Source organism: Hypanus sabinus, chromosome 23 (genome assembly GCF_030144855.1).
Source record: "Hypanus sabinus isolate sHypSab1 chromosome 23, sHypSab1.hap1, whole genome shotgun sequence".
NCBI lineage: Eukaryota > Metazoa > Chordata > Chondrichthyes > Myliobatiformes > Dasyatidae > Hypanus > Hypanus sabinus.
The window spans coordinates 46630217-46657576 of NC_082728.1; positions in this window are offsets into that span (position 1 = coordinate 46630217).

Genomic DNA, 27360 nt, shown 5'->3' on the forward strand with positions numbered 1-27360 from the left:
CTGGTTTAATAATCAGGTAGATACAATGATTACTTGATTGATTGCTATAGTGAGTGCCCCTCCTCATCTGATTAGGAGGATGAGTTAACATGTAATTAGAGTTCCAAGTTGCTGAATATATTGTGCATGCTGTGAAAACCTTTAACAATCTATTTCTTAGCAGGTGTGTTGCATCTAAAACCTGGGAATCTGCTGGTGGTTCCTTCTAGTTATAGGCAAAAATCATTAATATCTCCTTTATGGAAAATTATGACAATGGAGCATTTGAAATAATTATATTTTGGAAAAGAGGATTTTGGAAGGGTAGAATGATAGTAGATTCAGGTTTGTATTCTGAAGATGATTTAGGAAAGCACATGTAAGTAAAGAGCCTATAGGAGTATTTCTGATATTGAAAAATCTTATGATATGCTATGGAAGGAATTTTGATTAAATTATGCAAATTAGGAGTGAGGGGAAGATTGCATAATATTTTTGAATTTTTTAATTGGACAGTCTGTGCAGGTAAATGTGGAATAGGGTATATTTGGATTTCTATTAGATAGAACTGCAAACCCAAGACAGTATTTGTAGCCTTTTTTAATTTAATATTATGATCTATGATGTTTTCCCTGAGTTAGGTACTGGGGTGGGTAAATCACTATATTCAGATAAAGGGCTTTATGGATTAGAGGTAGAAATTTCAATTTTATTGGATATAGAATACAATTAAGATGAGAGTAAATAGTTGAGGATTACAATTTCAGTAGTTAAAACAGTAGTTATGTGTTTTGAAGTTATATGGTGAAATTCTTGAGGCAGGGTCAGTGGTAAGATTTTTGGGTATGTGGATGGATAATAAGCTGATATGGAATCACCATATCAGTATGATAATTGATAAATGTAAACAAGTGATGAATATTCTCAGGTGTCCATGTGGGTATTCTTGGGGTACTATACACAATTCTTTGTTAGCCATTTGAATTTGTTTAATTAGATCTGTTAATTATGGTTGTGTTGCTTATGGAACAAATTCATCTTCAACTTTAAAAAGTGTGGGTGAGATACAAGCCCAGGCTTTAAAACTGTTGTGGTGCAATTCAGCTTTACTGGTTGAAATCTTAACAGTTGTAGATGTTGATGTTGCTGCTGTTAACTTGAGGCAAAGAAATAATCATCCTGTTAAAGGTGTGTTGGAGGACCTGTAAGGAGCATTACAAGAGTGTTTTTGGTTACTGGGCTCTTATCACGTGAGGTATATGGGTTTGTTGGGTTGTAACTTTCTTGATAACCCCAACTTGGTCTTTTTCCATTGACTTTAGTTGATTTCAGGTTATATGATTTAGTAAAGTCTAAGGACTCTGTTATGGCTGAGAATCTGTTGGTTCATTAATATCAAGTAAAATTTTATTATACTTATGGTAATCATTTTTACAGATGTTCAAAAGGTAATTTAAATAGGAATGTTAGGGTTGCTGTCTTTGTGCCTGAATTACAGGTAATGACAGGAATTTTTTTTTTTAGCATTTGTTTTTTGAAAAAAGAGTTGGTTTTATTTCCTAATTCTCTATATCCTGTCCATATTCTGTCCATTTGGTGGTAATTCACCTTTAAATTGGACTGCCAACCACCATTAAAAGTCAGAAGAAGATGTGCTGTATTAAATTTTGTAAAATACAGGATGAATGTTTGAAGAATTCAAAATGACTATTTAACTCTTTCTGAGCTTACAGAATGAGCATGTCCATACAAATAAACACTGTTAATATCTAAGGTTTGCTAATGGTGGCTGAATTCTTTCTTGGACTCAGGCAGGCACCATTAAGATGAGGATGTTAATGACTAAACATCTGTTGGTCACGTTGAGTGCCAGGTTGATGGATTCTTTCTTGGTGTCTGTCAAGTTGGCTTGATTTTTTTTTTGGGTTTGATCTTGTCACTTAAATGTTGTGATGTTCTTTTGTAACTAAAGGGATGTTAAGTCAAACATTGGTGGACTGATGGATAAGGAGTCCATTAAACTGTCTAATGATTTATAAGGGTATGCTGGACACTGTAAATGACTACCATTTAATTGAATGAAAGGAACCAGGCTGAATTAATGGCATGAGAACAAAAGAACAAAGATTCTATCTCTGTGTGTCTCTCTGGGCTTGTGAAATTCATGTTGAGGTATCTTTCTCTCAGTTCTTTGGACTTCATTGGACCAAGGAATCATGATGGGTCCTTAGCAACCAGGGTGATTTCATGAGTGAGATGGAATTCAGAGTTTCAGTGACAACAGCAACGATCAAGTGGTGACTAAGAATTTTGAGCCCTGTGATACCTAATGCAATATCTTATCAGCCAATTATGTGGCAGCAACTCAATGCATAAAAACATACAAATATGGTAAAGAGTTGGACTTCTGCACTGAGTCTGAGTGATGCAAGGAGGATGTGGGGAAGCTGACTAGGGTTGAGGCAAAGGACTCAGTCCCTTGTTGGGTGCTCTGTCTCAGGTAGAAAGAGGGGTAGAGGTTGTAGAAAGTGACAAAAAGGACAGTGATAGTGAAAGTGAAGTGGTATTGAGTGATAGTAGTTCTATCGAGGAAGATGAGTGGTAGGTTTCTGGAAAAATGAATAATGGGTGATGAATTAAGGATTGCAGTGGCTTATTGAGTGATGTAAATAAAAGATGGAAGAATTGAAAGGCATATTGACCTGTAAATAGTTCTGTTTCTGATATTAATCCTATTAGACTAAGTACAGATTTGATAAAAGCATTAGGAGATATTGTGGGTGAAAATCCTACAAGAGATGGAGCTCTGTTAATATTTTGTAAATATGAGCAATGTGAGAGAACTTTTTGGATAAAAGCTGTGGGAGGAAGGAAAGTAACACCAAGAATTGTATTGAAAGGCATTGGCTTTGATTAATTTTGACAGAATAAGTTTGTCAGTTAGGATTAACTTGTATTATGAGTTTTACAGTTTGAGTCTATGCCTCTCCATCTGAGCTGTTTTCCTTGCCAGAAGTTTGGTAATGTAGCAGCTGTGTGTAAGGGTGAAGGTGCTGTGGTAGATGTAGTGGAGAATGTGGTTATGACAATTAGGGAGAAAGTGTGAGGCTAAATTGTAGCAACTATGGAGGAGAACCTGCCTCTGCTTATTCAGCAACACGCACAGAACATTAGAGGAGCTCAGCACACCAGGCAAAAAAGTACAGCTGATGCTTCAGGCCGAAACCCTTCGGCAAGACTTTGCTTATGCACAGTGTCCTGTCTATAAGAAAACTGTGAAAGTGCAGCATGTTTGGGTGGAAATGGACATATCGTATGCACAGGTTCTGCAAAAACTACAGAACACTTAATATCCAGATTAGAAATGGGTTAAAGGCATCATAAAGTGCACAATTGTATAACAAAGGAACCTCTGATAAACTAAATTTGTCACTTTCATGGCAAACTGTGGTAAATTGGAGAGCACATACTGAAGGTAGGACCGAAGAAAAATTGTATTAAAAGCTGCAGAAAAACATCTAGAGGTTAACACTTATTGAGGTTAATGATGCCTGACAAGGAGGAGTAAATAATGTTCAGACTTCAAAGGAGGGTTATTAATGGTTTTTCTAATCTTAAAATGGAATGCTAGAAGCCTGCTAGCTAATGGTCAAGAGCTTTAAGAAATTTATTGAAGATTTGCCAAATAAAACTGATGCACAGAAAACCTGGTCGAAATATTGTTTAAGTTTTAAAATACAATGTTATGATCATATAAGAAATTATCGGAAAATGTGTGATAGAGGTGGAGTGGCTATCTTTGTCAAAAAATGGGATAGCATGCAGAGATTTGAGTTTAGAGTTGTTTGAGTAAACTGGTTGAAATTGTGGACAAAATAGTACAGACAATAAATTTTTATAACCCCTGTGAAAGGTTAACACCTGATATATTGGAAAATATGGGTGGGAATGGAGGAGAAATATAAGTGTATTGTGCAGGAATTTTAATACTCATGGTACTCTATGGAGTTGTGACAAATGTAAATGGGACAGTGCTGGAAGGCTTTCTAGATGAAAACTGGTGTGCTTGAATGATACAAGTACAAGGATAAATCTACTTAACACTCTTTCTGCGATAGATCTTGCATGTGTGTCTGAGGAAATAGCAAGGGTGTATAACAGTAAAGTGTATAATGATACAACAGCAGGGGGTAATCATTTCCTCAGTATCTATACAATGGGATTAGATCTGTTTCAGAGGAAAGGATCTCCTATTCCTAGATGGAATTTTAAAAAGGCAAATGGGAAAGTATTTAATTTATGTGAAAGTAGATTTCCTGATCTTCTGGTTCTGGAGGTCATCTGGTTGAGTAATTATACATTATGCTCTGTGCTCAACTCAATAGCTAAGGTATCAATTCCCAGACTTTTGGGAGGTAATAAAATGGCAGCTGTTCTCTGATGGATGGATAAATGTAAAGGAGCTGTTCAGGAGCAGAACAAAGCTTTTGGGGAAAATTGGGTAGGGTTTCTCCTATTCCTCTTTCACACAATATGAGGGAGCTCAAGCTATAGTTAGAAAAGTAGTGAGAAGGGCAAAGAAACTGTATCACAGAAAGTACTGTGATAGCTTTGGGAAAGGTGTCTAGATAGGTGAAGTCTGTGGTATGATTCAGAAAAAGGGAGAGAGGGAAAGTTAGAAAACAATTGTAACCCTCAGGTTCAGCTAGCAGCTTAATCTCGGGGAGAATGGCATCTGGCCGGCCAACCTTAAGAAATCTTCTTTGTGTGAATGCCGCGTGATCTGTTCCTCTGTTATAAATCAGTGCCACAAAATAACAAACAGTACACAATATGTAATTAAACAATTGAGCTTTATATTTCTTAATTTGACTATATGGTTAGTAAAGAAAACAAAGAAAAAGGGCCCATTCTCATGAACAGTCTAATGCACAATGTTGGAGCTCACTGTTTTCCTGTCTGTTTGCTCGCCATAGGTTTTTTAAATGATTCCCAACCCCATTCCAAATCGACTCCATCCTGTAGTCTACGACTTCCCCATTCTAGCATCTTTCTCCATCTTCTACTGAACAAAAGACCATGAAATCTTCTCCTGGGCACACAAAGAAAATCATCTCCCTTCATTGGCCAATGCACATTCCAAAGCCCCTGTAATCTCTAGTCAGAACCCAAAACACTGCACTACAGAGAAATCATTACATTGGCAGGGAAATCTTTCCTAGGTCGTTACACTCCCACCCCACCAAATTTAGTCAGTTCCTCATGATTTTGAGATAATTTTCCAACCCTTTCTGCGAAACAAGGCCCAACCCAGGTGTAAAAGGCAGTGACTTAGCTCCCCAAAACAGTAGAGGCCACACTCTGTTCCCTTGGTGCTACATAGGTCAGCCTATCCAGTGGTCTCCTGAAGCTGGGAGACCTCCGTACCCCTCATCTACCTCTTCATGTTCCAACACTGCTGGGGATACTACTGGGCGATGCCTCTCCTGGCCTATCACTCATGTCCACCTGTGACTCAGACCCCTCTGCCCCTTGGCTAAGCCCCGATTCATCCCCTGCAGAGTCCAACTGTAACCCAGGCTGTCTACAGATAGCACTCCCCACCCCTCCCCCATTTCACCTGATTCAGCGGGAGAAAGGTTGGGAGTCTTTTCCGCAATCAATGGAGAGTTAGCAAAAAGGCAGCATATACCACATCTCCAGGTCCTCATCCTCTGAATCAGTATCCCTCTCGGGGGCAAGGGCCGCCTTAACCTCTCCTGCTGTTGGACCTGCAGTTGCCCCGCTTCGCCGCAGAGTCCTCTTGCGAGGTGTAGGTTCCAGGTCAGGTCCTGGGTGAACATGCACCTCTTGTCGCAGAGGCAGAAGATGGTTCTGATGGAGAATATTGACAGGCCCATTCCCATCCTCTGGTTTCACCCAGAAAACTGGTAGGTTTGGCATCTGATTCCTCACCACAGGGCTTAGTTGCCCAGTGGTCAGCCATACATGCTTCCCAGGTAGCCCCAAATTCCTTATGAGGGCTTGATCTTCCAGCAGGAGTTCGGAGAACCTCACCTTTTGATCATAGCTCCTCTTATTCCCTTGATTCTGCTTGGCAGTCATGACCCCAGCTAATTCATAAGCCGTTTTCAGCTCCCTTCTCATATCTGAAGTATGTGTCTGATAAACCTTTGGTCCCAAAACATAGCTTTCCCAAAATCAGTCCCAAAACAAAGGTCAATTGGCAACCTTGCCTCACGCCCAAACATGTAGTATGGCAAGTAACGGTAGCTTCATTTGGGGTACAGCTGTAACTGTAGACCAGATGTCCAAGATGTTGATTCCACCTGCTCTTCTTGCTGATCTCCAAGGGCTTGGTCATGACTAGCAGGGTCTGATTAAACCTTTCATCCATGTGCCTGTCCAAGAGGCTCTTAAAATACCCCTAATGTTTTTGCCTCCACCACCATCCCTGGCAAGTCATTCCAGGCACCCATAACCCTCTGTGATTTTTTTTTTATATATATATATATATATATATATATATATATATAAACAACTTAACCTTGATGTCTCCCATAAACTTCCCTCCCTTAACTTTGTACATATGTCCTCTGGTGGTTGCTATTCATACCCTTGGAAACAGGTACTGGCTATCCACTGTATCTATGCCTCTTGTAATCTTGTAGACCTCTACCAAGTCCCATCTCATTCTTTCCACACCAAAGAAAAAAAGACCCAGCTCTGCTAACCTATCCTCATAAGACTTGTTTTCCAATCAAGGCAACATCCTGGTAAACCTGATCTGCACCTTCTCCATAGCTTCCATATTCTTCCAATAATGAGATGACCCCAATAATCTAAGTGTGGTCTCACCAGATATTTGTAGAGTTACAACATGACCTCTCTATTCTTGAACTCAATCCTCCTATTAATGAAGCCTAGTATCCCATTGGCCTTCTTAACTATCCTATCAACCTGTGCAGTGACCTTGAATGGATTTGAACCCCAAGGTCCCTCTGTTCATCACACTCTTAAGTAACCGATCACTAACCCTGTATTCGGCCTTCTAGTTTGTCCTTCCAATATGCATCACCTCACACTTATCTGGATTGAACTCCATCTGCCACTTTTCTGCCCAACTCTGCATCTTGTCTATATCCTCTTGTAACCTTTGACAATCTACAGCTCCATCCACAACTCCTCCAATCTTCGTGTCATCCACAAACATACTTACCCATCCTTCTGCCTCTTCATTTATAAAAATCACAAAGAGCAGAGATCCCAGGACAGATTGCTGCGGCATTCCAGTAGTCACTGACCTCCAGGCGGAATACTTTCCTTCCACTACTACCCTCTGCTTTCTTCCTGTAAGCCAAATTTTTATCCAAACAGCCAAGGTTCCACCAATCCCATGCCTTTTGACTTGGCTGGATGAGTCCCTCGTGGGGGACCTTGTCAAATGCCTTGCTAAAATCCATGTAGACCACATCTACTGCCCTACCCTCATCAATTTCTTTTGTTACCTTTTCAAAGAAAAAACTCAATTAGGCTCGTGAGGCACGACCTTCCCTTCACAAAGCCATGTTGACTCTCCTTGAGTAGACTGTACTTCTCCAAATGCTCGTAGATCCTATCTTTAAGAATCCTTTCCAGTAGTTTGCAGACCACCGATGTAAGACTCACTGGTCTATAGTTCCCAGGATTCTCCCTATTACCTTTTATTAAACAAGGGAACTACACTTGCCATTCTCCAGTCCTCAGGCACCTCCCCTGCTGCCAAAGAGGATTCAAAGATCATAACTACTGCTCCAGCGATCTCTTCTCTCACTTCTCACAGCAACCTGGGGTATAACATGTCCAGCCCTGGGGACTTATCGATCTTGATGTTGAAGATCCAACACTTCTTCCTTAATCTCCACATTGTCCAGCACACAGGCCTGCTCTATTTTGACCTCACCCTGATCAAGATCCTTTTCACTTGTGAATACTGAAGCAAAGTATTCATTTAGGACCTCCCCAACCTCCTCTGCCTCCAGGCACATGTTGCCAACTTTATACTTTAGCGGCCCCACCTTCATTCTTGTCATCTTTCTGTTCTTCACATATGCATAGAATGCGTTGGGGTTCTCCTTAATCCTACATGCCAAGGGCTTCGTATGCCCCCTTTGAGCTCTCCTAAGTCCTTTCTTAAGCTCCTTCCTGGCTACCCTATATTTCTCATGAGCTCTTCCTGCTTCTTATATCTAACATATGCTTTCTTCTTCCTCTTGACGAGTTGTCTCGTGTTTCGTCAGCCACGGTTCCCTTTTCCTACCATTTTTTTCCCTTGCCTCAGTGGGACAAACCTATCCTGAACCCAGCACAAGGGGTCCCTAAACTTCCACTGCATTACTTCTGTGCTTTCACCCTTGAACATCTGTTTCCAATTTACTCTTGCTTGTTCCTGCCTCATCCCTTCATAGTTAACCCTTCTCCAGTTAAGCACTTTCACATTTTGTCTGTTTTTACCCTTTTCCATAGCTATGCTGAAGCTAAGGGAGTTGTGATGCCTGTCACCAAAATGTCCCCCCACCAAGAGGTCTGTCACCTGACCAGGTTCATTACCTAGAACTAGATCCAGTATGGCCTCTCCTCTTGTTGGCCTGTCCACATACTGTGTCAGGAATCCTTCTTGAACACACCTGACAAATTCAGCCCCATCTATCCCCCTTGCACTCAGGAGGTGCCAGTCAATATGAGGGAAGTTGAAATCACCCATAACTACTACCCTGTATTTCCTGCACCATTCTAAAATCTGCCTGCTTATCTGCTCCTCGGTGTCCCAAAGGCTATTTGGGGGCCTATAGACTACTCCCAGTGGAGTGATTGATCCCTTCCTATTTCTGACTTCTACCACACCAACTCAGTGGACACTCTCTGCAGCGTCCTCCCTTTCTATAGCCATGATACTATCCCTGACCAGCAATGCCACTCCATCCCACACACCTTTTCTACCTCCTATCTGATTCCTTTTAAAGCACCTAAATCCTAGTACCTGCATCATCCAATCCTGCCCTTCCTCCAGTCAAGTTTGAGTAACGGCCACAACATCATAGTTCCACGTACTGACCCATGCTTTAACTTCATCCCCTTTATTCCTAATACTCCTAGCATTGAAATAGACACATTTCAACCCCCCGAACTGGCTACATTTATGATTTGTCCCCCGCCTGTCCTACCTCACCAACTCAGAACACATAGCACCATGCCTTTGTCCTTTTACCCTAATCTCTGCACTCACATTCTGATTCCCACCCCCCTGCCAAACTAGTTTAAACCCTTCCCAACAGCTCAAGCAAACCTGCCCACCAAGATATTGGTCCCTTTCCAGTTCAGATTACAGTAAACTTGTGGAATGGTATTATCAAAAGCTCCCAATTGATCTACAGCTCAATCCTGCCCCTGTTTTCCTTCACCATGATGGCAAACTGACACATGGCCTTCACCCCCAGGGCAGGAACACTCTCGCACTCGTCATCCCTGTCCAGCCCTTCAGGCGCATGTCAAGACAAAGCATCAGCATCGATGTTCCTTCTTCCCGGCTGGTATTTCAGGCTGAAATCCTAGGCAGACAACACTGCCAACCACTGATGGCCTGTGGCATCCAATTTTTCCAAAGTCAGGATATACATTAGGGGACTGTTGTCTGTCCCTAACTCAAACTTGGCACCATAGAGTAAGTCACTCAACTTATCCACCACAGCCCATTTCAATGCCAGACACTCCAATTTGTGTGTGGGATAGTTTTGCTTGGAGGGCAACAGACTCCAGCTGACAAATGCAAAGTGTCTCAACCTGGTGCCCCGATCCTTTTACATGACACCCCCTAAGCCCTCTCCGCTGGCATCCGTATTCAGTATATATGGCAAACGGGTCTGCAAAAGCCAGCACTGTCGCCTGGGTCAACAGCTCCTTCAGCGACTGAAAGGCCTCTTCACATATCGCATCCAAAGAGCTCCAATGGGCTAAGAACCATACAGAAGCTGAGTCAATGGGTGACCTTCATGAACCTCCGACAGTAACGACAGAACCCAAGGAACAAACAGAGTGCTCACAGTTTGGGGCCTTGGCCAGGTGGTCACTGCCTCAATCTTAGTCAGATCTGTAGCTACTCCATCTGTGAGACTATGTGCCCAGCATAGCTAACAGATGTTTTGCAGAACTGGTACTTGTCCAGGGAAAGTATTAACCGTTCAGTTTTCAGTCGGCCCAGCACCTTCAGTAGCCTTGCTTTGTGTTCTTCCAAGGTGGACCCAAACACTGAGGTCATCCAGATACACCAATACCTCAAGCGATTTCATATCCCTCACCATCTTCTCCATGACCCTCTGGGAGTTTGCAGGGACTCCCGATATGCCCTGGGGCATCCTTCCGAACTGGAAGAATCACAGGGATATACAAATGTCATCTCCTCTTTGTCAGCCTCACTCATGGGGATCGGGTAATATCCATTCCTCAAGTCCAGCACACTGAACCACTTTGCACCACTCAAACAGGCCAGCACATCTTTGATCCTCAGTACCATACACTGGTCAGGGACAGTATGCCTGTACAGAGTCCTGTAGTCTACACACATCTGTACATTCCCATTCCTCTTTCTGGCCGCTACTATTGGAGATGCACAGGGGCTTCAAGACTCCCAACTTCCTTCAACTTACACAAATGTTGCTGAACATCTTCCACCCCTGCAGGGGCCAGTCGCCACAACCTCTCTGTGAGCGAGATATCCTTGGTCACCCGGATAGTGTGACGAGTGTTCTTGGAACAACCCACATCAAACCCGCCAGTGGAAAAGACCTCTTCCAGCTACAACATCTTCTCTACCAGCCTCCTCTTCCAACCTCCAGGAACTGGAAAGTCCCCAAAATTGAATGACTTAGTGGTCAACTTCCTCCCCCCCCCCCCCATATTTTTTCCCCTGGCTTATCAACAGAGACACTATACATCACTGTCACCAGGAACAGATGCCTCAGGGGTATTCTCCTCCCCTCCCCCACCCCTCGAAGGTGACCTTCCTCTTCGTAGTGTTCCTGACAATCACTGCCATCCTGCTCGCCTGTACAACTGAGGACTTCTGCAGTTCGGGTCTCACCAGTACCCCAGCAGGAAATCCAGACTCCCCCCTCGTGGTCTTCTGGAGCACCACTAAGAGGGCCTTCCCCTCAGGCATTCCAGGAAATTTGGGGTTCCCATCAGTCTTGCTACTTCCCTGGACCATAACACTATTGGCTTCGACTGGGTGAATCACACAGTCCCTCATCTAAAGTCGGTTTCTGACCCAATGCAGCCACGCACTTACGCCAAAAGTAGCTTGAAATACCGGGTGCACGGATAAAGCTCTCCCAGCCTACTCCGTGCAGGCCCCCATGAGCCTCCTCACCGGAGCAGTGATGGTCCCCACCAGGATTGAAACACTGCCCTTTTCAGTGAGTTCCCGACAAACCAGCACCAACATATCAAGGACCTCAGTCAATTCCACATCTGCCCCTTGATGCACCATCAATAACTCACTCTGAGACATAAAGGCGAGATATCGGCTTTTATTGACTGGAAGAAGGAACAAGCAGTGAGTGACCATCATACTACATCCTGGAGACAGAGAGGCCGGGCTCAGGCCTTGATCGCCTTTATACAGGGGTCTGTGGGAGGAGCCACAGGAGCAGTCAGCAGGGGGCGTGTCCAGACAGGTATATGTAGTTCACCACACCCCTGAAATCTCCAGTTTCACTGGCAAACAACCATCGTATGGATAATCACCAACATTATAACTCCAGATCTCCAGTGCACTGAATCGTGTCAATCATAAAAGCATCAGATACTGGATGTAACATGAATGGTGCAGCAACGTGACCTGCGACCCTGTTGTCGAGTATGGCTTTAGCATAAATACCTGCTATCCATAGTGATACACTGGTCCCGCTAAGCCTTCAGGAATAGGGTCTTTCGTTCTTGGGGGTTCCTTTGTAAATTGCTGGGTATGGGTTCCCCCAGAGCCAGCAAGCCATTCCCTCACTGGGTCTTCTCTAGGTTTTCCCAACAACTCTCTCTGCTTGTGTACCCGGGGACTCCTCTCTTTCTGGCATGATACTGGCTGCTAGCAGCCCTCCACCTTGTTCATTCTCCCCCCTCCCCCCCCACCATCAGCTCCATCAAACGGGGGAGTCAGCTGACACATCTCAGTTCTCAACGCTGCCACAATTTCCTCTACCACTCCCCGAGACCGGCTATTCGTGGTCACTTCGCCACAGGGGATCACTACTGAGGACTGTACCCTGCTGACTGAGGCCTCCTGCGCCTTCGATACAGTCTCCTCCTTTTGTACTTCGCTGATTAGCTCAACAAACGGGGAGTGGGATGAGTCTTACGAGATGGTCAGAGACCCCGAGCAATCAGGTCCTGGGACTGGGCTTCCCTGGCTACCTGATCCACCTCGGCCACCCGAATGGCCCCTCCGCACCACAAGCTATTTAGCTGTCTCTCCAGCCAAAAAATAAAAGCAGAAATCTTCTCCTCCCCCCTGCTGATGCATGCTCTGAAACCCTGCCGTGGTCTTCACTGGGCTTCTTATCACGCCAAAAGCATTGTCCAGTGCTTTCATGTAATTGACAGCTTTGGCTACGGGATACCATAACCTGACAGCTCTCACAATGTCAGCAACCTGTCCACTCAAACTCTTAACCGATCTCTGTTGTTTTATATCATCAGAGCACTGCCACTCATCGAACCACTGAGAGGTCTGCTCCACCCAAGTCTCATGCTCCTCTTCCCCTTCGGGGTGGGCGTTACTCCAGAGAATTGCCAGAGCCTATCATAGCCGGCTCTTTTGGCCCCCGGCATTTATTTTCCAGAGAGGTAAGGGAGGATACTACCTCAGAATTCTCACTCTTCTCTAGGGGACCGGGACTAGTTAAACTTTCCAAATATGACCACTCCTTCCCCTCACTTCTTGGAAATTATAGAACCCTGTCTTTGAAATCTCCAGCCCCAGCTACAGGAAACTCAACATGTGATTAGGCCCACCCCACTGCTGTTAAAGCACCCATTATCTCCAGTCATAACCCAAACAGTGTGCTACAGAGAAACCGTTACATTAGCAGGGAAACCTTGCCCAAGTCGCTACACAATGTATTAACAACTTTAGTATGGTGGGGGAGAAGATTGCCTTTACTGATTCAGAAAGAAGCAAACTTACTAGCAAAACCACGTGTTTGTACACATAGTGTAGCAACTTTAAGTCAAGAAGAGAGGTATGGTAGAGAAACAGTTTTAGCTAGCAATTTTCAGATTGCTGAGAAAAATTAATATTCCAATTTCTGCTTGGTTGTCTTTGCATCGTCTGAACTTAAAAGGGCTATTAATGGTGCTGGTCAGACATCACCTGCAAAAGATGCTTGCTATAATATGTTTACATAGTTATCAGGATTTGAAACTTGTGTTAGTTTTGAAATTTGTTAATACAATGTGCTGAAGGGTGACATCCTGCTTCTTGGAAATTGGTGATGTTATCCTACATTGAAACGTAGTAAAGACCAATCAGATCCTTATTTTGCTAACTTCATCTGTAAAGTATGTAAGTTAATTGAATGAATGGTCGTAGCAAGGCTTTCTTAATTTGTGGAAAATAGTAAAAAGAATTAGCTGTATACCAATATGGATTTCATAAAAGGAGAATGACTATGAACTCTGTTAAGACTGCAATCTGATATTTGTAAAGTAAAAGTTAAGGAATCAGTGGTGGCAGTTTTCTTTAATGTACTGAAACATTATGATAACTTATGATCACATGGATCGTTGCTTAAACTGGAAAAGATGAAAATGGGTAGTAGAATGTTAATTGTATTCAAGAGTTTTTTAAAATGTAATTGGAAAGATGCAGGTTAGGATTAGAACAATATTCTGTAAGGAGTAGGAGATAGAGAATGTGTGCAGCCCACTTCTTTTTAATATTATGATTATTTTCTTAAATGTTGACTCAGACATTTCCAAGTTATTATATGCTGATAGTGCTCTCTGAAAGAGGCAGGAATATAGCTTGTCTAGATGGAAAATGCAGGCAATTATTAATAAAGTAGAGGAATGGTAATGTTGGTGGCAGTTTAAAGTTTTTGTTGCAAAAACTCAAATTTCCTTTTCTAAAATGAACATTACACCCACAATTGATTTCAAGATGTATGACAAATCTTTTAAGCCTGAATCAGTGGTAGAGCTTCTAGGAATCTGGATGGACACAAGCTAACATGGAAGGTGCATGTGAATAAAATTCTAGAGAAGTGTAAGTAAGCCTTTAATATGCTCAGGTGGTTGGGTGGGTGTGATTTAGTGTGAGTAGGAGATCACAGACAAATGTATATTGCTTTAACCAGATTAGTTTTTGATTATGGGTGTGTTGCTTATGGGTCACCCTCACCAGTGGTGTTAAAGCCCTTAGATAAAGTTCAAACTCGAGCATTGAGATTGTCGTGGTACTATTACATCTCCAATTTTTGAGTTACTGTTAGAAATGGATGAAGTACCTTTACATCTATGCAGGTTACAATTGGTATTGGTTTAATGTAAGAGGGCGTAAAGTTGGTCATTGAATATTGCCAACGATAGTAGAGTACTGAGAGCACTGTATTCATAAGGTCTTCTGTTTTGCATGAATGGAGAATGGGTTAAAAGATCTTGGGCTGTTAACGTGTACTTTGGTTCAAGTGTACTCATTTCTGTCACTCACCGCTCTATGATTTTTCCCTTTTTGACTGTGGTTGATGTGGGCCTTCAAGATAAATGATTGTTTCAGTGGCACAGGAAGTTCAGAAAAGTAGGAAGATGATTTATGGATACCTGCACATCTATTCAGATGGTTCAAAAGATCCAGTGACAGTTTGTACAGTTGATACTGTTCCAAAGTTTCAATTGACTATTAAGAAAAGATTATCAAAGTATCAATATTCATGACTGAGATGGTTACTATCATTTCAGCCTTGGAATGAGTTGAAGAAGTTCACCCTGATTATGTACTTCTGTGCTCTGAATCATTCTCAGTCTTGACATCTATTAAAACACATGCTTCAGATTGTAGGCCAAATATTCTTCTTAAGATTGGACAACGTCTATTGAGGCTGTATATACATTTCATATGGATTTCTGCCAGTGGCAGACGTTCTTGCCAAGCATTCACTTAAAATTCAGGATATAAATGTAGTGGTGACTTTGCATGGGTGGTGGGTAGAATGAAAGCCATAATTAAAGAGTCTATTCAGCCACTGTGGCAACAAAGTTCAGATTAGGAAAAGTTGGCAGTTATATAAAATTCAGAGGATGATATGAACTCGACAGGTAGATGGGTGTAAAAGGAGTGAAGTTATATTTGCATGTCTACATATGGGACACGCTATATTGAATAATTCCCTGTTCAGAGTTGATACATAATACTGGCATCTCTAGGGAATGTACTTGTCAAGAAATGGTGCAGCATATATGGTTTAAATGCAGTTCCTACGAGGTGCCAAGGAAACATCTAATTGCTAAATTGGGATCTTTAGGACAGACAAAGTTGAACATTCCTCGGACTTGCCTGATGCTGTTAGCCGGAGATGGAGACGTCATTAATGACATGCAAGGAAGCGGAAGCGAGGCAAGCGGGCAGGGGTCCATGCCAGGCAAAAAGCCAACCCTAGCCAGCTGGCTCTCCTGTCCATTCTGCTCTCCAATGTCCACTCCCTGGACAATAAAATGGACTACATCCGACTCCAATGTAATACTCGGCTGGAGTACAGAGTTTGCTTTGTGTATGTCTTCACAGAGACCTGGCTCACTGATGGGATTTCGGATGTTGCCATTCAGCAAGATGGGCTCACCTTGTTTCACATGGACAAGGATGCCGCTCTCTCTGGTAAGACTCGCGGGCGTGGTGTGTGTATTTACATCGACACGGAATGGTGTAAGAACTCTGTGCTGGTTTCCAGACACTGCTCATCGCTAGTGGAGTTTGTGGCAGTTCGATGCAGACCATTTTATTTGCCACGGGAATTCACCATTGTCCTTGTATTCGGTGTCTACATTCCCCCCAGCACTAATGCTAAGAAGGCGCTCTGTGAACTGTACGGGGCTATTAGCAAACTGCAGAACGCACACCATGATGGACTGTTTATTGTCGCTGGTGATTTTAACCACGTGAGCCTTAAGTCAGTGCTACCCAAATTCTATCAGTATGTGGGCTTTGCATCGAGGGGGGAGAACGCATTGGACCTGGTTTACACAAACATCCCCGACGTGTGGGGGGCAGAGCCCCGCCCCCACCTTGCATACTCAGACCAAATCTCTGTTATGCTAATCCCAGCATACAGACCGCTCGTCAGGCGCTCCAGACCAGTTCAGAAGCAGGCGAAAACCTGGCCAGCAGGCGCCATCTCTGCTCGTCAAGACTGCTTTGAGTACACTGACTGGCACATGTTCAGGGAGGCTGCAACCAATGGCGACTCTACCAACTTAGAGGAGTACACAGCATCAGTGACCAGCTACATCAGCAAGTGCATTGATGATGTTGCTCTGTCCAAGACCATCACTATACGTGCCAACCAGAAGCCGTGGATGACCGCAGAGGTGCGTGCACCGCTGAGGAGCCGCGACTCCGCCTTCAGAGCAGGCGACAAGGCAGCTTTAACAACAGCAAGGGCCAAACTGTCCCGAGCCATCAGAGGGGCAAAGCGTGCATGTGCCCAGCTAATCCACAGTCACTTCCAGGACAGCGGCGATTCGCGGCGCATGTGGAAGGGCATCCAGGACATCACCAATTACAAGACAACATCACCTGACTGTGCAGGTGATGGCTCCCTCCCAAATGCACTGAATAACTTCTACGCCCTGTTTGAGGTGGAAAATGACATGGCGGCGAGGAAGTCCACCCCTCCTATGAATGACCAGGTGCTGTGTCTCTCCGTGGCCGACGTGAGAAGAACCCTGTGCAGGGTCAACCCACGGAAGGCTGCTGGACCAGACAACATCCCTGGTAGAGCGCTCAGAGGATGTGCAGACCAGCTAGCAGATGTTCTCACTGAGACCAGCTAGCAGATGTTCTCACTGAGACCAGCTAGCAGATGTTCTCACTGAGACCAGCTAGCAGATGTTCTCACTGACATCTTCAACATCTCCCTGAGCAGCGCCACCATTCCAACGTGCTTCAAGGCCACCACCATCGTCCGCATGCCAAAGAAGTCTTCAGTGTCCATTGGGGTCTCTCTTCCCGCCATCACAGACATTTACACTACACGCTGCATCCGCAAAGGAAACAGCATTATGCAGGACCCCATGCACCCCTCCTACAATCTCTTCTCCCTCCTGCCATCTGGGGAAAAGGCTCCAATGCATTTGGGCTCTCACAACCAGTCTATGTAACAGTTTCTTCCCCCAAGCTATCAGACTCCTCAATACCCAGAGCCTGGACTGACACCTTGCCCTATTGTCCTGTTTATTATTTATTGTAAAGCCTGCACTGTTTTTGTGCACTTTAAGCAGTCCCGGGTAGGTCTGTAGTCTAGTGTAGATTTCTCTGTTTTTTTACGTAGTTCAGTCTAGTTTTTGTACTGTGTCATGTAACACCATGGTCCTGAAAAATGTTGTCTCATTTTTACTATGTACTGTACCAGCAGTTATGGTTGAAATGACAATAAAAGTGACTTGACTTTACTTGACTTGAGGTAGGAAGATGGAGGAGCAAGCTATGGACATTAGTGGTTGGACAGAAGGAAAAGGATTAAGGAACACTGGAGAAGGACAGCAGAGAGAGGAAGTTGTATAGAAAGCAGACAGGAATTGTTGGCAATTTTTCATGGTTGGGAGAGTGCTTTATTCAAAATAAATGCATCTCAATGTATTTCAGTGGTAACAATTTATCCTTGGTATGTGCAGAGGTACCGCCTAAAACCATAATTCTAAATACAATACACTGTATGAATGGCATCAGAGGAAGAGGGGGGGGGATAAAGTGAAATACAAAAGCATATGGAAATACAATTTTTGAACACTTGTTTTACATTGGCATTTGAAAGTCACCTGGAGTTTGGTTTAAATGGCAGTGCCTTTTAAGACCAAGCTGCATAACTTTTGGGAATTGAGTAGTCCCAGAACTTACATTCTATGGTGAGCTATAACTATCACTGATGGGAATTGCACCAGAGGCTGTGCCTAAACTGAACAGTGAAAGACCCAAGTCTTTCACCTTTGCTTTAAGTCTGGACATTATTAATGGGGAGGAGTCAAAAATTGGTAGGGAATCTTTTGCTGGTACTTGCTGGAATGTTGTTGAAGTGGAGTATAGGGAAAGGTTATTTTTAGGTAGAGATAAAAGTTCTTGCACACTAATTATAAACTTGTGAATTGAAAGCTGAATTTAAATGTTCTTTACAGGAAATCTGTGGTTCTACCTGAACATTATATCTGTACCAATATCTTGAAATGCGGTATATGTCAATTTTAGTATAGTTTACTTCAATATGTAAATTAAAAATATCTTCTTAAAATCTAACAATTAAGAATGCTTCCATGAGGTTAAATTAGTGATTAGAGGAAAATGTTTGCAAAATGAGCTAACCATTTTCAAAGAGCAAACACGAGGAAATCTGCAGATGCTGGAAATTCAAACAACACACACAAAATGCTGGTGGAACGCAGCAGGCCAGGCAGCATCTATAATGAGAAGCACTGTTGACGTTTTGGGCTGAGACCCTTCGTCCTGTTGCTTTAACCATTTTCAAATTATGTTCAGTGCTCTGCATGACCTGCTTCTTCCTATCTCAGCAATCTCTTCCAATCCTGTAACTCTTGAAGGTCTTAGAATAGAAGGAAAGCTGAACTGAGGCAGACGATCAGCTGTGAATAACAGTGTGGATATCAAGGTTGGATGGTCCGCTGCAACTGCTGCTACTAATTCCCATTAATGAGAGCAGCATTTTAGCAGAAATATAAACTTTATTGCTTTTGTTGGGGTGTCTTAAACACAGCCTTTCATACACATACATAGTTGGTACAGGTTTGAGTATTCTTTGTCTCTGCCAGTAACCCACTGTAAACTAGCAAGCATGAAAGCAATATGAATGGTGCAGGTTTTAACTGGTGTGAATTTGATCTGGCACGATGTAGTGATTGTGTGCATGAGAGATTGAATATGTGATTAGTAAAACATATGGGATCCTGTGCCTAAGAAATGGAAAAATAGACTTTTTGTTAAATACCTTTTAGAGCGCAACAGGAATCTTGCTCCAGTCCAGGTCTCCACACTTCACAATGGACATGATGGTCCCAGGAATGTGCAGAAATTTACTAAATGGTTCCAGGCCCAAGAGATTTTTAGCTTCAAATTTGAACACAGGAGCATTAAAAAAATAAAACAAAATGATTCAGAAATAAAAAAAATAGAACAGGTTGCATTTGTAGAGCAAGGATCAAAGTTAACATTTTGGGTTGATGACTTCCCTTCATAATTCAGACCTTGTTGTCCATTTAAATGACATCAATAGGTTTTCCCATGTCCAATATTCTGTTGCAATTTCAAAGATTTAGGTTCATTAGGCATAATTTATTCTTTTCACATCCTGGCTGTCACTTTGTGATCAACTGAACATCAATAGAACACCCAAAATACTTCGTGCAAAAGGACATCTACAGCTGCTAACAATACTGCTTGTTGCCTTACATTTCATAATGCTTATAATTGGCTAAGCTTCTGGCATTTTGCAGCGAACCTGCTTTTCACAGGGTAATACTTCAGGTTGTTCAAGCAGTTGGAATTTGTTAACCTTTATGTTTGTAGGGTGGGAAGGAGGCTATGATATTTAAGGCAAGCGGCTGTCAGGAACTTGCAAACCCAAAGACTGAGGCAACAAATGAAGGATAACTTTCCTTCATAAAATCAACGCATTCAACTGACATAAATAACAGCCCTTCACCACTGCTTGTAGGGGCCTTTACAATGTTAGTCCAGATAAAGTATGTTAATTGGGTCCAGTATTTTACTGTCACTTTTTTTTTGAAAGCTCTGCTAATTATCTCAGTTCCATGTGGACCTGTATAAGTTTGCTATATGGTTGCCTGATTCAGTTGCAGAAAGTGTATTTCAAATAATAACACTCACTCTGCAAAATAATTTCCCTGCCTCATGTCTGAAATTCTGATCAGACGATTTCCTGTTCTCATCTAAGGAATTTATAAATGAGACCTGGAAAATATATATATTTTTTCCTATTCCTTTTCTTTGTTTTTAAGTTTATTGTCAGTCTAGCTGACCAGTTTATTCAACAGAGGTCAGGACTTGAAGCAACCTTTAAACCCAGGGTCTATGGAACATCATACGACATTGTACAAGGAACAAAGGCCCCTGTTGGTCATGGTCAACCATAGATGTTGCATCCTATAGCCGGGGCAGTACGATATGGAGAGCAAGCTGTTGCTCATGTAGCAGCACCCCCCCCACCCCCACCCCCGCATCTGTTGGCACCAACTGCGGAGAGTGTCGCAGTCCAGGATGTTGGCTCACCTCCACCTCTTCTGCAGCAGGTGGAAGTGGAGAATAGCTACTGTCCTGCTGACACACCTCACAACCCAAGAATGAATAAGCATTCACAGATGTTGCCAGTCAGATTTGAACTCATTGTAGGACTGCCTTAGGAACTTCAGCCCTTGATTATTCTCTTTGGGGGTTTACTCCCGAAGCCTTCCTTACGAATGGGTATAGTTACAAATAGCGGGTTTGAGATCAGAGTTTTCCTTCTAGATGAGCTGCCAACCATGGCTGATAAGCCCAATCTGCTTGAAGCAACTGGCTTTCAGGCACCAGTAACCTGCCTTTGCCCCTTCTCCTGTCAGTAGCAATGGTTCTGCTGGGCTTATTAACTAAGCTACACATAAAACCAGAAGCTGAACTTGGTTGTCAGAAGCTGTTTCAGCAGCACAGCATTGGGGGTGTTTAATAGTGGGAGCTTATTGCTATTATACCCTTGTTGTAACAACCAGTAGATACAAGTTGTATATACTGGAATCTCCTTTTCTAGCTATCACAGGTAACCGAATGAGCAGCTGCAGAGTGACATTAGAAGGTGTATGATTTAATAAATCTCAGTGATTTGGGTTTCAATGGCAGGAGGATGTAATATTTATTAGTAAACTTCCAACAGTGCTGTGAGTGGTGCCCAATGAGATCCTTCAGTATAAGCAGGAGACCGGCACTGAATCTGTTCCAAGTGGCATAGACAGCTATGATTGTACCGAGACCTCTATAGTTTATTAATCTGAATCAGGTTTATTATCACCGGCATGTGTCATGCATTTTGTTAACTTTTCAGCGGCAGTTCAGTGCAATGCACGATAAAATAGAAGGAAAAATCAATTGCCGTAAGTATATTAAATAGATTAGAAATTGTGCAAAAGGTGAGATAGTGTTTATGGGTTCAATGTCCATTTAGGAATTAAATGGCAATGGTGAAGAAGTTGTTCCTGAATCGCTGATCATGTATCTTCAGGCTTCCTTGCCTCCTCCTTAATGGTAACAATAAGAGGGCATGTACTGAGTGATGGGGGTGGGGGGGGGACCTTAATAATGCACACTACCTTTCTGAGGCACCGCTCATTGATGATGTCTTGGGTACTATGGAAGCTAGTACCCAAGATGGAGCTGACTAATTTTACAACTTTCTGTAGCTTCTTTCAGTCCTGTGCATAAGCCTCTTTTCTCTTCTCCCTCCCTTCCACTGAAGCAATTTGTCAGAATGCTCTCCACATTACATCTACAGAAGCTTGAGTGTTTTGGGTGATAAACCAAATCTCCTCAAACTCCAAATGAAATATAGCTGCTGTCTTGCCTTCATTACTGCGTTGAGCTGTTGGGACCAGGTTAGCTCCTCAGATCTTGACATCCAGGAATGTAAAATTGTTCACCCTCTCCACTTCTGTTCCCTCTAAAAATTGGTTCATGTTCCCTTGGCTGAAGTCCACAATCAGTGCTAGTGTCTTACTGAAGCTGAGTACAAAGTTGCTGCTGTGACATCACTCAACTAGCTGGTATTTCTTGCTTCTGTACACCCTGTCATCTCTATCTGAGATTCTACCAACAATGGTTGTAATCAGCAAATTTATAGATGGTATTTGAGTTGTTTATTTTGTAATTTATAGTAATTGCATGTTTCTAGTGTACTACTGTTACAAGATGACAAATTTCATGTCATAAGACTGATTCTGACAATTCAGATTAACAAGAAGGCAGGACTGAATATTTTCACAACTCGCTACAAAATAAACCTAAACATAGATTTTTCAGATACAAAGAACCTAACTACTGAAGACAGTCAGCGGAGGAGTTCCACCTTGACAACTGGCTGTCCATGAGATAAATTGAATTACTTGTTCATAATATCCTTTGTTGGAAAGACAATGCAAAAAAAGGGAAAGAAATGTAACGTACCTTCTGTTTGGATTTTTAATCAATTTGGACATGTTGAAACTGACAAGTTATGGTTGGTACTGAACTGAGAACTTCATTTGCTTTCATAAATTCTTTTCACTTCAGAGAATTTTTTTTATATAAAGTTTTAAAATGTGCATACTGTTTATATTCCATCTGGACTTAAATCCAATTGTTAAAAGTGAAAACTGGTGGGACGTCATGTGATGATGTAGGATCGAGACGTGGAAATCCAGCTCTCCCGTAAATAAACAGTAAAATAACATTTAAGTGAAGAAAAGTTAGTAAATACTTTATGAAAAAAAACTACTTATAAACTATTCAGGATTGTCTTAAGATATGCCTCCTAAACAGAAGCAGAAGAAAACTACTACTTTGAAGACAACACAAGTTGGAAAAGAATCAAGGCCGGTCGCTATGAAAGAGCCTCAGGCTCAACTGCATTTTACGTCTGGCAATACAGAACAGGAAACTGTGGCAACATCAATCGTTTCCAAAAAAAACGAGCAACAAGAATTGTGCATGCGTGAAGGAAAGAGCATGCGCAAACACAAGCAACCCAAACTACAAATCTCAGCTACGATCGGAACTGAAAGTGAAAGTGAAGATGAGGTGGAATCAGATTCTCTGGATAAATCAGATGAAGATGAAGAGACAAACAAAGAAGAGCAACAGGAAGAGGTTGGATGTGATGGAGACATAAGAAAAAACTTTGGTGCAAATAATGCATGAATTAAAAGCATTAAAAGTAATAAAAAGATATTAAAATATGAAGATTATGTTTGATAAAATGATGAAAAGACAGGACAAAATGGACAAGAAAATTAAAAACTTGGAAGAAACAATGGGAGACACCATTGATAGAGTGAATAAAATGGAAGATAATATTTCAGCCTGGACATCAGAAGGAAAACAGTTGTTGGAAAAAGTGGATGTCCTTGAAAATTTTAGCAGACGAAACAATATTAAGATTGCTGGACTTAAATGTACAATATCCTGTGTATGTTACTCAAAATGGCTTCTTTGGTTTGTTAAGAGTAGGTATGCTTCTTTGTCTGATAAGTGTTTCTCTCGCAGTTGTTTAGCTTTAGACTTGCTAATATGGGGATTGTATTCATTTGTTAATCAATGGGGAATGTTATTTTGTCTTGTGAGGTTGGCAGCTTGGGGGTTTCACGGTCTTTTCAGTAGAGTCAGGAAGAAGATGCCGAGGAAGGTGGACGTTCACTGCACTGCTTGGATGACCACTGGGGGTGGTCCTGGGTGCGAGGACGTGGAGGTTGGAGGAAAGTGACAAGGGGTCGAATGGTTCGATGGTTGAGCTCCAATGATGTACACTAAACTGACTGAACTTTGATAAGTTGGCGCCTTTTACTTTTTCTTTTCTTTCATGTATATTGTATTGCATAGTACTCTTTTAGTTTTAGTAAAATCTTTAAAGTGTATTCCGTAATGGTATCTGGTGTGAGTTTGATATGGTGTGTGTGCGCGCGGCATAAACTTGATTCTCACAGCACCTGCTTGTACTGGAGGTGGGGTTGGTGTGTGGCTGGATCTCCTTTTCCCCTAGACATATACCAGCCTGTTGGGTAAGTGTTACATAAAGAAGGTATAGAGGGAGAGGATCCAATAAATTTTTTTTCAAAAATGGATCCCAGAAATTTTGGAAATGGAAGAAGGAACCCAGTTATTTGAAATTGAAAGGGCTCACAGAGCCTTAAGATCAAGACCTCAAGTTGATCAAAACCCACGATCAATCTTGATAAAATGCTTAAGATAGCGAGATAAAGAAAAGATCCTGAAGGCGGCTGCCCAACGTGCCAGAAAGAGAAACGGGCCATTGATGATAGAAGGGAAAACAATTCTTTTCTATCCTGATATAAGTTATGACCTTTTGAAGAGAAAGAAGGAATTTAACCCAGCGAAAAAGTTTTATGGGGAAAAGGCTATAAATTTATATTGTGCTACCCGGCCACCCTGAATTTTTTGGGATGACGGAAAAAGAAGATTTTTTACTGATTATCGGGATGCAGAAGAATTTGCACAAGAACTCCCAAATATTCGCTAATTACAGTCAAAGATTTAAAAGTGAAACGGATTAAAGATGAAGATGGGGGCAGTGAATGGAACTGATGGATGTTTAAGGACAGAGGAATATTTAAATATATTCTTAATTATATGATACAGGGGAGAAAGGTTAAAATTTGAGAAATATTAATCGAGAGTAGTGATATTATTTTTTCTTCTCTTATATACTTTTTTATGTTACGGTGGAGCTGGGGGAACTTTGGATCGATTGCTACGGGATTCACATGTGTGTAATCATGGTGATTGCCATGACCCGTACAACGGAGGGGGGTAATGTACTTTTTTTTCATTCACAACATTAGTAAGGGGATATTTTGTTATTTTTATCTTTATAATCTATTTTTCTTTTATCTTTCTTTCTTTGCCTTGACAATCGGGGGGGGGGGGGGGAGGAGGACACATAGCAACATAAAGAATTTTAAAAAGATTCCCCAAGGTACTACAAAACTTGAAAGATTAGGTATTATTATAGATTGGAGTAACCCTATTAAAAATAATGACTAATTTACTGAATTTTAAAAGTTTTTATGTTAATGGGCTTAATGGACCGGTGAAAAGAAAAAGAATTTTAACATATATTAAGAAAATGAAAATAGATATAGCTTTTTTACAAGAAACACACTTAACAGAGATAGAACATCAGAAATTAAAGAGAGATTGGGTCAGAAATGTTATCGCAGCTTCATTTAACTCAAAGGTGAGGGGAGTTGCAATTTTGGTTAATAAAACTTTACCAATTAAAATACAAAATGTATTAATTGATTCTGCAGGGAGATATGTAATTATACATTGTCAAATTTTTTCAGAACTATGGACTCTTATGAATATTTATGTACCAAATGAAGATGATGTAAAATTTATACAAGAGGCCTTTTTGAATTTGGCTGATGCATATGACAAAATATTAATAGGTGGAGATTTTAATTTTTGTTTAGACCCAGTTTTAGATAGATCAACAAAGGTTGTTACAAAATCAAAAGTAGCAAAATTAACTTTATCATTGATGAAAGATTTAAATTTGATTGATATATGGAGAAGAATTAATCCAAAAGAAAGATTATTTATTTTATTCTAATAGACATAAAACTTATTAAGGCACCAAAGCATTCGGGCTCTCACGACCAGACTATGTAATAGTTTTTTCCCTCAAGCTATTAGACTCCTCAATATCCAGAGCCTGGACTGACATCCTGCCCTATTGTCCTGTTTATTATTTATTGTAATGTCTGCACTGTTTTTGTGAACTTTACGCAGTCCTGCGTAAGTCTGTAGTCTAGTGTAGTTTTTTTTTCTGTGTTGTTTTTTACGTAATTCAGTCTAGGTTTTGTACTGTGTCATGTAATACCATGGTCCTGAAAATATGTCTCATTTTTACTATGTACTGTACCAGCAGTTATGGTTGAAGTGACAATAAAAGTGACTTGACTTGAGATGAGTATCTACCCAGCAGCTTCACATTGTGCAACAGTTTGGTGTTGAAGCCAGAGAAGTTTCCTGAAGTCCTATTGGAATCCTCAGCTTCTGATTTATTTATTTTTTTAATTGCATAAACACTGGAAACAACATTTAAAAAAAAAGTTTCAGAAAATGCTAGTATAATCAATGCAGAAGAACTTTGAGCTATTTGGTTTATTATTATGAAACAGGAAATGCATATTTTTACATTTTTGAAGCATGGGTAGAGTCCCAGAGTCTTGGCCAAAATGTCAACTTTACCCTTTTCCATAGATGCTTACTGAACTGAGTTCCTCCAGAGGTTTACTGTCTTTTCACTCCCTCCCTCCTTAACCAGGGTTATTGGCAATTTTCTGGTCCTCTAGGAGCTTCCCTGACTTTAATTCCTGAAAGATCATCACTAATATGTTCAGAAACACTTCAGCTAGCCCCTTCAGAACTCTGAGGTGTATTCCATCTGGTCCAGTAATTTATCTATATTCAGGCCTTTCAGTTTCCCAAGCACCTTCTCCGTGGTAATGGCCACTACTCTCACTTCTGCTTCTTTCTCCTCCGACTTTCTTGAATTCCTGGCATGCAAATGGTATCTCCCATAATGAAGACTGATATAAAGTACATGTTCTGTTCCTCTGCTATTTATTCCCCATTACTACTACTTCAGTGTTCTTTTCCAGTGCTCCCATGTCCACACTTGCCTTTATTTTGCCCATTATGTAACCAAAATTAAAAAGTCGCAATATTTTCCCTAGAAAAAAGCAAAAACAAAATGTATCTTTTAATTAAGATGTTCAAATACATTCTAATTTCATTTGAGATTGATTTTAAAGATCTTGTGGCAACTTTTTCATGAAGAGTAGAAATGATTTCCAATTTAATCTGCCAACCCCTAGTCCATAATCAGTTGCAGTCAAAAAGTATTAGTGGTTTGTTATAACTGCTATATGTATGAAGGAATATTCTGCCCTGTTTGCAGTTGTGCTACATTAACATAAAATTTAAAAGATTTGACTGGATTGTGTTAAGGCTATGGAAAATTGCATATTTTTATAAAATGTTGTAGCACAGTGCTAACATTTGCATCCTAGTCAGAGAAGAGTTTGGCTCTGAATCAAATGTTCCAGTCAATCGATTGGATTTTCAACTCTCAATAAGTTGTAGAATATTTTTGATCTATTTAAATACAAGTGAATGTAAGCCTTGTTGTACTATTATGAACAAGAGAAAATCTGCAGATGCCAGCAAACCAAACATCACACACAATGCCAAAGGAACTCTGTAGGCCAGGCAGCATCTATGGAAAAGAGCAAAGTCGGTGTTTCAGGCTGGGAACCTTCATCAGACCTGAAAAAGAGATAAGAAGTCAAAGTTACGTGCAGGGA